We start from the raw sequence: 12,031 nt of genomic DNA, 5'->3' as shown, positions 1-12,031 counted from the left end.
CATTAGCATTGCAATGAAGTTACTGTGAAAAGCCCGTAGTTAACACACTCCGGCGCCTGTTCGGGTACATGGAAGGAGAATTGAGAATGTCCGAATTACCTAACAGCACGTCTTCGGGTTTTGTGGGAGGAAGCCGGAGCACCCGGAGGAAACCCACACAAGTGGGCTTACATTAAAACTGCAGTGAAGTTACAGTAAGTTGCCCTGTGGGCTTAATTAACAACCAACCTAGATTTTTCTCAGTTAAACTAATCTACATGTGAAATAGATGAAGCTGGTTGTCTTAAGGGAGATGTCCTGATCCAGGCAGATCAGTAAGTTCCCAGCATTGAATCGCTCTCTGTACTGAACAAGTTGGGTGGGGAGGCTGAACTACAATTGGTCTCACTGGGTTGGATAAGGGCCCTTCCTGTTGATTCCCTTATTTTCCTTTCTTTATTTTTGCCATTATCACTTTTGATCCATGGATGCTTAATGGACCTGCATCTTTAAGTCAAGCAGCAGAGAGAATGAGGAATTCAAAAAGTTGCAACATGGTGTAAGGTGCCGATTTTTCAAACAGGAGAACTTAGACTTTGTGGCAGCTGAGAGATGGGGTGGGACTCGGTGCGGTTGGTTGGCTGACCAATGAACTGGCCAAAAGGCCTTATTCTGCCCGGTAACAGGAGGTGATTGGGTCCTGCCTGAGTACGATAATTTTCAGAGAGCTTGGGGAAGTTCAGTTTGAATCCTGGAAACTCAGGGGAAAGATCTCCTCTCTTTCCCTCATGTATCCTTCATAAATGCTGCGAGTTGCTGTATTTCTGAATCTGTAGAGACCTGAATGAATCTGCTTTGAAAACCATTGCAGACTGGAAAGTAGGAATCTTGACGTGAACGCCTGGTTTAAAGGACAGTGTGCTGAAGACAACTATCTGAAACAAAGATGCTTATCTTTTACTTTTATTTATCAGTTTTCTATACAACCCTCTTTACTCCCCTTTGTGTTGGTCTGTCCTCTGTGTGTGTGTGTGTGTAGAGGGTGGTTGCAAGTTAAAGTGGGAATTAGGAATTGTATAATAATTAACCAGTTGTATTTGCTCCATATTTCATTATAGTTCTTGTTATTAATAAAAAGCAATTGTGTTTAAATTTACAATCCTGATGACCATAATTATTGGTCAGCCAAAGGCCAAAGACTTGGGGTATTTTCCTAACAATTATTGGTTAACTCAATTGCGTTGTGACTGTGGTCAAGGAGGGCTGGAATTGATCGTGACCTAGCCCAGGGTGAGGTAAAAGCTGGAATAGGTAAGGACAAAAAATAATCCCGGGTTTCCGCTCTTGATAGTTATGCAGGAATATTAACAGAGCCAGCAACTATATTGACAGTGCAGCTGAGGGTGAATATTCTGCAAGGTATAGTCCACTTTGTGCTCCCTCACGACCCTTCCATCACCTGGAAGGCTCAAGTCAGGATTCTGATGGAACACGTACCTCTTGTCTGCATGGATGGGGCTTCAGAATCCAGGAAAGAGTTCACATGGATGATGCCATTGCTGCTGGGCTCAATACCTAGCTACAACACTCCACCCCCAGTATACTGAGACTGTAGTTTGCATCATTGACATAATGCACTTCAGTAACTCTGGACACAGAATGAGCTACTTTCCTTTGCTCTTGAATCAAGATGGTAGCTTACTGCCTGTCACCTCCATCACAGAGGGACAGGAGCAGTAATGTCACCTCCAGGTTCCTCCATGCCAACTTGAACACTTAGGGCTGAATATTCCTGCCTTTGTGATGGTGGGCTTGGGTGAGGGCAAGGAAAATGGGCGGTGGGGGGGAGCTGTTGCTGGACGGTTCACTGACATATTCTCACTGAGGAATTCTTGTTGTATGCTTGCCATTACAACAGCGACTTGCATCTATACTGTCCAAACCACAATTCAAACCAAGGAACGTCCCAGTCCATGGGAGTCAGCAACACAGTGACATGATGCAATCACCCACCATGACCTCCAGAGAGATTAATGGAACCTTTTCAACAAATGCTGTCCCTTTCAAAATTGAAAAGAATAGATGAGATTACTCACTGGAATGATGGATTCAGTAAACTGTGGTGGAGGAATTCAAGCAGGAGAGTGTTGCTGATGATTCATTTGCATTGTCCAATAAACTAAAGGGCAGAAATAACACACCAAACAATGCGATGTGGTGTTGGCATTGCTTTATCCAATAGTTTCTTTCCTCCAGTGTCCAAGCTCTGAAAGACAAATAAATCAGCTCATCATAGAATCGACTATGATCCTGGACCAGACCCCAACAGTATCTAGGTTAATGGACAGAAACCCCAATATTTTATTTTAATTTTGTAAGACAGTGGGGAAATAATACCTCGCTCCAGAAGTGCTTTCACACAAAATGAGGACATGGTAGATTGAAACAAACTTTATTAATACACAGTATTAAAATATCTTTAACATCACACAAAAAAGCTTACAATTACCCCTTAAACAATGCTAATCCATACAGTGACACAATAACCCTTAACTGCTATCTTTATTATCACTCAAACAACAAAACTATCTCAGATCCCGATCCACTTTTCAATACAGTTAGCACTCAGGAATACTTGCTGTGCCCAGATGTCGTTTGAGGCTGTTTGAAAAGATAGACCTGAACCCTGTCAGAACAAAGCAGAATCTCTGGCTGTATTTCTTCAGAAACTTCTCAGCTTGCCTTCCAGCCACAAACTAAAACTGAACCTCAACACCTGATTGCTTCAACCCCCAGCTCCTCCCATTAACAACATAATCTTAAGGATGTGGAGATGCCGGCGTTTGACTGGGGTGGGCACAATAAGAAGTCTTACCAACATCAGGTTGAAGTCCAACAAGTTTGTTTTGAATCACTATTTTTCGGAGTGCAGCTCCATCCTCAGGCGAATGAAGAGGTGGGTTCCAGAAACATATATATAGAGAGAGTCAATGATGCAAGGTGGTACTTTGAATGCAAGTCTTTGCAGGTAATTAAGTCTTTACAGATCCAGATGGAGCGACTGAAGAGAGGGATGATCACAGGTTAAAGAGGTGTGAATTGTCTCAAGCCAGGACAGTTGGTAGGATTTCGCAAGCCCAGGCCAGATGGTGGGGGGTGAATATAATGCAACATGAATCCAAGTTCCCGGTTGAGGCCGTGCTCATGTGTGCGGAACTTGGCTATCAGTTTCTGCTCGGCGATTCTGCATTGTCGCGTGTCCTGAAGGCCACCTTGGAGAACGCTTACCCGAAGATCAGAGACTGATTGCCTTTGACTGCTGTAGTACTCCCCGACTGGTAGGGAACATTCCTGCCTGGCGATTGTCGCGCGATATCCATTCATGTCGCAGCATCTGCATGGTCTTGCCAATGTACCACGCCTCAGGACATCCCTTCCTGCAGCATATGAGGTAGACAATGTTGGCCAAGTCGCACGAGTATGTACCACATACCAGGTGGGTGGTGTTCTCACGTGTAATGGTGGTACCCATGTCGATGATCTGGCACGTCTTGCAGAGAGTGTCATGGCAGGGTTGTGTGGTGTCGTGGTCGCTGTTCTCCTGGTGGCTGGGTAGTTTGTTGCAAACAATGGTCTATTTGAAGTTGCGCGGTTGTTTGACAAAGCCCGTTTGGTCCTCAGCGACCACCTCTAGTACACATTTCTCCAGCCTTTTGGCCAGGAATTTTGCGAGTATTTTTGCATCCACATTTAGCAGCGAAATGGGCCTATATGATCCACATTCCGTCGGGTCTTTGTCTTTTTGGGGTATCAATGAAATTCTGGCCTGTGCTAATGTAGGAGGCAAAGTGCCCCTTGCTAATGAGTCTGCGAACATGTCCTTTAGATGTGGGGCCAGGGCCTGTGCAAATTTTTTATAGAAGTCCGCCGGGAACCCGTCTGGTCCCAATGCCTTCCCCACCTGCACGGAGCTGTGCTCTCCATGATTTCTCCAAGATCTATTGGTGCTTCCAGCTCCCCCCATCTATCCTTCCCGACAACTGGTATTTCCAGTCCGTCGAGGAACTGTTTCATCCCCACATCCCCACTGAGGGGCTCGGAGGTGTACAGCCCTCGGTAGAGGGTCTCGAATGCTTGGTTAACCTCTTTTTGTTCCGCTACCAGTCTTTTTCTGCTATCTTTTACCTGTGCTATTTCCCTCATGGCTGTCTGCTTTCTCAGCTGGTGAGCCAGTAGGCGGCCAGCCTTGTCCCCGTGTTCGTAAAACGTCCCCCATGTCTGGCGGAGTTGGTACACTGCTTTCCTAGTGGATAGCAGGTTAAAGTCCATTTGTAGCTTTTTCCTCTCCGCCAGCAGCTCTATGGTCGGGGCCTCAGAGTATTTTCTGTCGCCGTCCAGGATGGAGTCGTCAATGGTTGCCTGGCCTCACTCTCTTCCCTATCTCTGCTTGCCTGGTAGGCTATGATTTCCCCTCTGATCACAGCCTTCAATGCCTCCCAGAACGTGGAGGGTGAGACCTCCCCGTTCCGGTTGTTACTTACCTAGTCGCCTATGGCCTGTGATGTTTTCTGGCAGAAGGCCTTGTCGGCCAGGAGGACCGTGTCCAGCCTGTGTGGGGCGCTGGGCACGACCCGTCTCCAAACTCACATCCACGTAGTGTGGAGCATGGTCGGAGATAACTATCGCGGAGTATTCCACTCCTGTGATTCCTAGATGCACCGATTTCTCCACTGTAAAGAAGTCGATACGGGTGTACACTTTGTGCACCTGTGAGAAGAACAAGAATTCCTTTTCTCCCAGGTGTAGGAATCTCCACGGGTCCACCACCCCATCTGCTCCATAAATGTTCCCAGTTCCTAAGCCATGCCTGTTTTTTCCCCCGTTCTGTGGTTTGGTCGGTCGGTCAGCGGGACCTGTACACAGTTAAAGGCGTAAACCTTACCCGGTCCTAACTGATGTCTACCTACAGCAAGCACACCGCTCCTCATTATTCATATTCACACCCACCCCACTCCACATCTTCCTGACAACCAGCTGTCACAGGTTCAAAAATTCAGCTGAAAAAGCACCTGGGAACCTGAAGCCACACACCATTGCACCATCGCCAAAGCGTCCTCAGTCAAAGAGAGTCAAATCAATCACATCTGAGTTAGTCCCACAATGTTCTGCCCTTCAAACATTCAAACCCATTGCCCATCAGGACCATGCGTCACCCTCACTGCTCAACATAAACCTCTAGGTTGCCCAATCTTGTTGGATATATTCCAGGAGCTTTTATGACATGGCTTCCCACATTCAAATGCTGCGATCTCATGATCCTGCCACACCCGACATATCCATCCCTACTGCCTTCCCAAGCCAATCAGAATGCAGACAGAATTGTTATCCAATTGGATGTTTCTCAATTGTCTGTGGATCAGCCATTCTTCCCATTTCCAATATAGTTTAAATTCTTTCTATAATTTTCTGCGTCCCTGAGATCAATCTTTAATTCCTGCACATTCATAGATAATCCTAGACGTACAGTGTCGGCTGTGTGTATCATCTACAAGACGCACTGCAGCAACTCACCAAGAATCCTTCAACAGCACCTACCAAACTCACGAACATCACCACCTACAAGTGCCCCTCAAAGCCCTGCACCATCCTGATTTGCAACTACATCATCGTTCCTTTACTGGCGCTGGGTCACACTCCTGGAACTCCCTTCCTAACTGCACTGTGGGTGTCCCGACAACACCTGACATCAGCGGCCTAGCCAGCAACACCCACACAACATGAACAAATATTTTTAAAGAAATCAAAGAGGCTTGGTGATCCTAGTTAAGCCCCTTCTGCGAGGAGCAATGAAGAGTCCACACTGAGTTGGTAGAGAAAACAAAACTTTCTTTATTTAACATGGTAACTATTCTGTACAGCTCCAGTAGCTCCCTCCTGGGTCTTCTTTAGTTGGTGAATGACTGGCCGACTGTATTTATACACAGGCATATGAACCTTGTTAAGAGTCCCCTGCGCCCTTATCGGGGGAGCTCATATTCTACAGCTCCACGAGGTAGTGGACTATCCCTACCGCATAAAACCTGTATGGGTTATAACAGTCCCCAAGGAAGGAAACCTCAGTCCTCCATATACAGGAGAGGACTGGTTCCCCTAAAAGGCTGCAGAATCCTTCAGGATAGTGATGGGAAAGGCGGGTTGCCGATAATCCAGCCATTCATGGGACCATTCATTGGAGCACGCGGGAAATTTCTCAAATGGTCAGTGCACCATGTGCCCACATGTTATACCCCTCATATGGGCACAGGGACAAAGAACAAAGAAAAGTACAGCACAGGAACAGGCCCTTCAGACCTCCAAGCCCGTGCCGACCATGCTGCCCGACTAAACTACAATCTTCTACACTTCCTGTGTCCGTATCCCTCTATTCCCATCCTATTCATGTATTTCTCCAGATGCCCCTTAAATGTCACTATCGTCCCTGCTTCCACCACCTCCTCTGGTAGCGAGTTCCAGGCACCCACTACCCTCTGTGTAAAACACTTGCCTCGTACATCTACTCTAAACCTTGCCCCTCGCACCTGAAACCTATGCCCCCTAGTAATTGACCCCTCTACCTGGGGAAAAGCCTCTGACTATCCACTCTGTCTATGCCCCTCATAATTTTGTAGACCTCTATCAGGTCGCCCCTCAACCTCCGTCGTTCCAGTGAGAACAAACCGAGTTTATTCAACCGCTCCTCATAGCTAATGCCCTCCATACCAGGCAACATTCTGGTAAATCTCTTCTGCACCCTCTCTAAAGCCTCCACATCCTTCTGGTAGTGTGGCGACCAGAATTGAACACTATACTCCAAGTATAGTAGAACTAAGGTTCTATACAGCTGCAACATGACTTGCCAATTCTTATGCTCAATGCCCCAGCCAATGAAGGCAAGCATGCCGTATGCCTTCTTGACTACCTTCTTCACCTGTGTTGCCCCTTTCAGGTCAGAACAATGTATATCAGCGATCGGAAAGCTCGGCTGCTGAGTGGCCAACAAGAGTGGCCACCTGTCATCTTAGAGGGCCACAAGCTTGAAATCAGGCCTGGTCACTAACCATGACCCCAGGAATAAGATTGAATATATGTTGAATATTTCACAATAAGTTATAGAAAATGCTTAAACATTTATATATTATTAGAATTATCAACTTCAAATGGTAAAAACAAAATAAATATTTACGTTTTAATTGGACACAGAGGGAATACACGGTTCTCAAAGTCAATGTGACAAATCAGCACGCATCTCACTTCATGTGCCCATCACTTCAGTCATACCAGTAAGAAAAATATCTCTGCGGACATAAACCAGTGGAATCTAACAATCCTGTGCACGGGCAACAGTCAACAAAATGTTGACTAGGCCACACTCAGAACCCTGATGACCTGCGTGTGACCCCCAGGCCTCAGGTTGTCCATCACTGATATATATCCTGCCAACATGTTGCAAATAGTTATGCGCCAAATGCAAATGTCGCCACAGTCCCCGAGGCCCAAAGACTGCTCTCCCATTTTTAGAGGGGGAGCTAACTGCTGGTGATTTAACCTGAAGGTCCCCATAGCTCAGGTGAGGGTGCAAGGTGAAGGCTGATAATCTCAGTCGGTAAGGGAATTGAACCCGTGTTGTTAGCAATGGGCAGCACGGTAGCACAGTGGATAGCACGGTTGCTCCACAGCTCCAGGACTCCAGGTTCGATTCCCGGCTTGGGTCACTGTCTGTATGGAATCTGCAAGTTCTCCCTGTGCCTGCATGGGTTTCCTCCAGGTGCTCCGGTTTCCTCCCACAAGTCCCAAAAGATGTGCTGTTAGCTAATTTGGACATTCTGAATTCTTCCTCTTCCGAACAGGTGGCGGAATATGGTGACTAGGGACTTCTCACAGTAACTTCATTGCAGTGTTAATGTAAGCCTACTTGTGACAATAAAGATTATTATTATTATAAACTCTCCGCATCACGAACCAGCCGTCCAACCAACTGAGCTTACCGACCCCCAATGTGCCAAATACTTGAATCAGTAAAGAAAAGTGACCAGGAAGTTGCAAGGACCCAACTAGTTCACAATGTACTTTTGGGGAAAAAACTGTCCTTATCTGGTTGGGCTTAGGCATGATGCCAGTCCCAACTAACCTGGTTGGTTTTGAGCTTCTCTCCAAAGCAACTAACCACCCAGCTGGAAAAATTTAAGGAAGGACAATTAACAACGGTATTGCCAATAACTTCCAACACCAAGAATGAAAGAAAAGAAAATTGCCTGAGGAAGTATCTTTGTCAACTCAATGGGAAAACCTTCAACAGTTAAAGGTACTTACTTACAGCACAGTATTCAAATGACACTGTGCTTGACTGGCTGTGAAAAATGCTGTTGCAATAACAGAGATACATTACCATATCTAAAAACACACCACATGTCACCAAGGGTCTGTTTTATATTAAATCAACTCATTTATTTCTATTTTCTGTAAATACCCAACGGTCCTTGTGGAATGCAATTCCCAGTTCCCGAGCTTTGGGTCTGGATGATGTACTGCAGCGTTCTTGGCAGGACAGCCAAGTTGAAAATATTTCCCGTTGTGTCTTTAACCTCTCAACAAAATATTCAGGGGGTTGATTTTCAAATCAAACAATTGCTACTGAGCCTCCTGAGAAACAGGGTAGGGAGCGGGAAAAGAATGAAGTCGAGAAGGGCTTATTGTCAAAGTGTAGTTGTTGTTTATTAACACTTACCAGGTGTCATCAGTTCAATGTCTGGTGGTGTTAGTTACCCAAAAAATTATTAGAATTTGGGTGGGAGGCTGCAGTGACTGGGGGGAGGAGGGGGGGGCGGGGAGGATAATGTGCCTCAGGTGACATTCGCTTCAATGGACACTGGTATCAACTGTAACATGTCCAAATCTGCGTTCTTCAGTGTCAATGGACTATTGCACCATGGGGGGCTATAAGCACCATTAAACATAATTCTACCCTGACTCAAAATCTCCATATGCACACTTTCCGCCACTGTTTTCCTTCCGTTGATGTTCCCACATCCAGCAACCACTGCTGGTGATTGTAGTGACCTCTGTATATGTTAATGCATGATTAGTTAATGTGCAGTCAGTACAGTCAGATGATCACTAGATAGCAACACTAACAGGAACTATATAGGGGGTGGGATTCTCCCAGCCCCGTGCCGGGCCGGAGGATCCCCGCGAACGGGCCACGGCGCCCCAAGGCCGGCATGCGGTTCTCCGCAGTGCGGAGAATCGGCGCCATAGCGTGGTTGGCACGGCACCGGTTGCAGGCCGCTCTACGTGGCCGGCCCGCCGATTTTCCGGCTCGGATGGGCCGAGCGGCCTTAGGAAAGGAGCCGAGTCCCGCCGGCGCTGTTCTAACCTGCTCTGGGCCGGTGGGACCTCGGCTTGTAAGGGTCGGGTGGCGGCCTGTGGGGGGGGGGGGAGGGGCCTCCGATGTGGCCTGGCCCGCAATCAGGACCCACCGATCGGCGGGCCGGCCTCTGTGGCTGGGGGGCCTCCTTTCCTATGCGCGACCACTGTACCCTGTGCCATGTTGCGTCGGGGCCGATGCGTTGAAGGAGGCCACTGCACATGCGCGCGGTGGCGCCAGTGCCATTGCGCATGTCCTCATTGGCGCCAGCGCAACTGCGCATGCACGGATCCCGTGGCACCCAGTTCGCGCCGGGATCTGCAGCTGGAGGGGAGCAAACCGCTCCAGCGCTGTGCTGGCCCCCTATAGGGGCCAGAATTAGACGTCGGAGCCGCCCGATCATGCCGTCGTAAAACGCGACGGCGTGGACACTGCCGCGGGATTGGAGAATCCCGCCCATGGAATTTCCCGCTCTTTCTTAGTGTTAGTGTGTGTGTAGTGCCGCTAGAGTATAGAAGTGATCAGCTCAGAGTGTAGTGTATTATTTTAATTGTTAGTTTAATCTAATCTTAGTTAATTCTATTACTGGTCAAAGTATTAAAGTAAAAGAACTCACAAGTATATTATTTTGTTACTCAATAAATAATGTGTCATCAACTGGAAGATTTCAACTGTTTATCATCAAGTTAAATACAACTTGGCAAGACAAATGAATAATATATATACTAACTCTCTGTAATATAACAGTGATCAGAAAGCCCAACACAAGGGCAACACGGTGGTGCAGTGGTGAGCATTGCTGCCTCACGGCGCCGAGGTCCCAGGTTCGATCCTAGCTCTGGGTCACTCCGTGTGGAGCTTGCACATTCTCCCTGTGTTTGGGTGGGTTTCGCCCCCATAACCCCAAAGATGTACAAGGTAGGTGGCTTGGCCACGCTAAATTGCCCCTGAATTGAAAAAATGAATTGGATACTCTTAAATTTATTTTAAAAAAAGAAAGCCCAACACAGACAAGAGATTGACACGAGAGACCTTGTGCTCTATCTGATTTGGTTATTACTACAGAAGGCTTAAATCCCATTTGAGCCAGCAGGTGTCCCTGTGCATGGAGTCTGACCTAATATTACCAGTTTTGTTTACAAAGAATTGAGGTGGAATATGATCAGCAAATCCTCTAATAATATTTTCATTTCAACTCACAGTGATTGAGGGGTTGAAGGGGGTTGTATATCCTCTTGACATGGGCACCAGGGAATGTCATTGCCAACTCTGGCAGATCGATCCCAGGTGGTTTCATCACATAACACCTGCCACCAACTACCCCACCCTCATTCCTGCACCATTGGCCATGTACAGGTTCTAACGCCAATTGCATATCAAACAGACATTCCTCAATTGCATGACCCTTGACGGTCAGGTTAATGTCACTTTCCCATCTCCAATATTTTCATAATACGTAAAGCATATGTAAAAAAATTATTTTAAAATACTCCAGTGATCTCCTGCGTTTCCCAAAGCAGAGACCAGTCTTCGGCTGAGTTTTTCTGGCACAGGCGCGGCGGGTTCCCGTGTGCGCAATGCGGCGTGCCGGCCAAAGGTTCATCGACTTCGGCAGGACTGGAAGATCCCACCAGAGGGAGGGGCTGGAAAATCCCACCTTTAGAAACTCCAGAAAAATGCTGGAGGATTAGCCACCCTATTAGGAGACTGACTGTTTTACCGAATTAAGAATTTGCATTTGTTAATAAAAGGTGAGGAGAGGAAGGGGGGTGGTTTTGCCATCTCAGCTCCCCCTGATGCAAAGCCAGAAGGCTCGCATCATGTACTTTGTACACATAATTATCCAGCAACTCGAACCAGCACAAAGCCCCAATTAAACAAATTGGCTGGGACTGCGCTGAAAAAACAGGAAAGAGTTATTATGAGAGAACCTTTTGACCTGCCTGGGCCACGTCCTCCAAATACTTTCGGAGACTAATTAAATCTCCATTGCTTCTCACACTGGGGAGTATCCAGGTTAGCAGAGGAAAGCCGGAATCGGTCCAAAGTCTTGTTATGAAAAGAGAGCATTTTAATGAGGGAGTCATTTACCATCACCATACAGGCCAATGGCCTATACAGAGACATTGAAAAGAAAATCATAAACTTCTGCCCATAAACTGTTGTCTTGGGCAGGAAAAGGGGAGGGCAGCCCGCCTGCTACCTTACCAGCTTTTCCAACCAAATTTTCCAACATTTTGAAAATATAATGAAAGGAGCGGAATTGGCTGGCTTGCCAGGCTCTCACCAACAACCTCGACCCTTGACAGATGAAAGGGTGCCCCGATTTGAAAGAAATAGAATTTTAAAAAGATTCTCTTCACCCCCTCCCCAACGCTGAAACTTTTCCACCCACGGAACACAGCCACCCCACCCCAGTGAACAACCCCTCCCCGATCTGCCTCAATATAAGCCCCTCCATGACATTGCCCCTGGTATTGCACCTAGACATTTCCCCCTGGCAGTGCCGGGGGCAGTGTCAGGGTCAGTGCAAAGGTACTGCCTCTCCCTCCTGGGGCCTGTACTGACCTGTGTGTCCCCATTGGGGACCAGTCGCCAGGTTCCTGTTGGTGCAGACCTGTTGTAAGCCCTGGGAATTCCTTACGTGGG

At 47.2% G+C, this 12,031-nt stretch overlaps 1 protein-coding gene across 3 annotated transcripts in view; it reads right to left on the bottom strand.

Moving 5' to 3' along the window:
• The window catches only part of eva1ba (eva-1 homolog Ba (C. elegans)), a 116,667-nt gene that overhangs the window by 38,320 nt on the left and 66,316 nt on the right, over positions 1 to 12,031 (bottom strand). For all 3 annotated transcript variants that reach the window (XM_072501940.1, XM_072501949.1, XM_072501956.1), the window contains one exon: positions 2,076 to 2,245. The gene's annotated coding sequence lies outside the window, so the exon portion shown is untranslated. The remainder of the gene's footprint in view (positions 1 to 2,075; positions 2,246 to 12,031) is intronic.

This window comes from Scyliorhinus torazame, chromosome 1 (genome assembly GCF_047496885.1).
Source record: "Scyliorhinus torazame isolate Kashiwa2021f chromosome 1, sScyTor2.1, whole genome shotgun sequence".
Taxonomy (NCBI): Eukaryota; Metazoa; Chordata; class Chondrichthyes; order Carcharhiniformes; family Scyliorhinidae; genus Scyliorhinus; species Scyliorhinus torazame.
The sequence above is the reverse complement of the archived record's forward strand: the minus strand, read 5'-3'. Positions and strand labels throughout refer to the sequence as shown.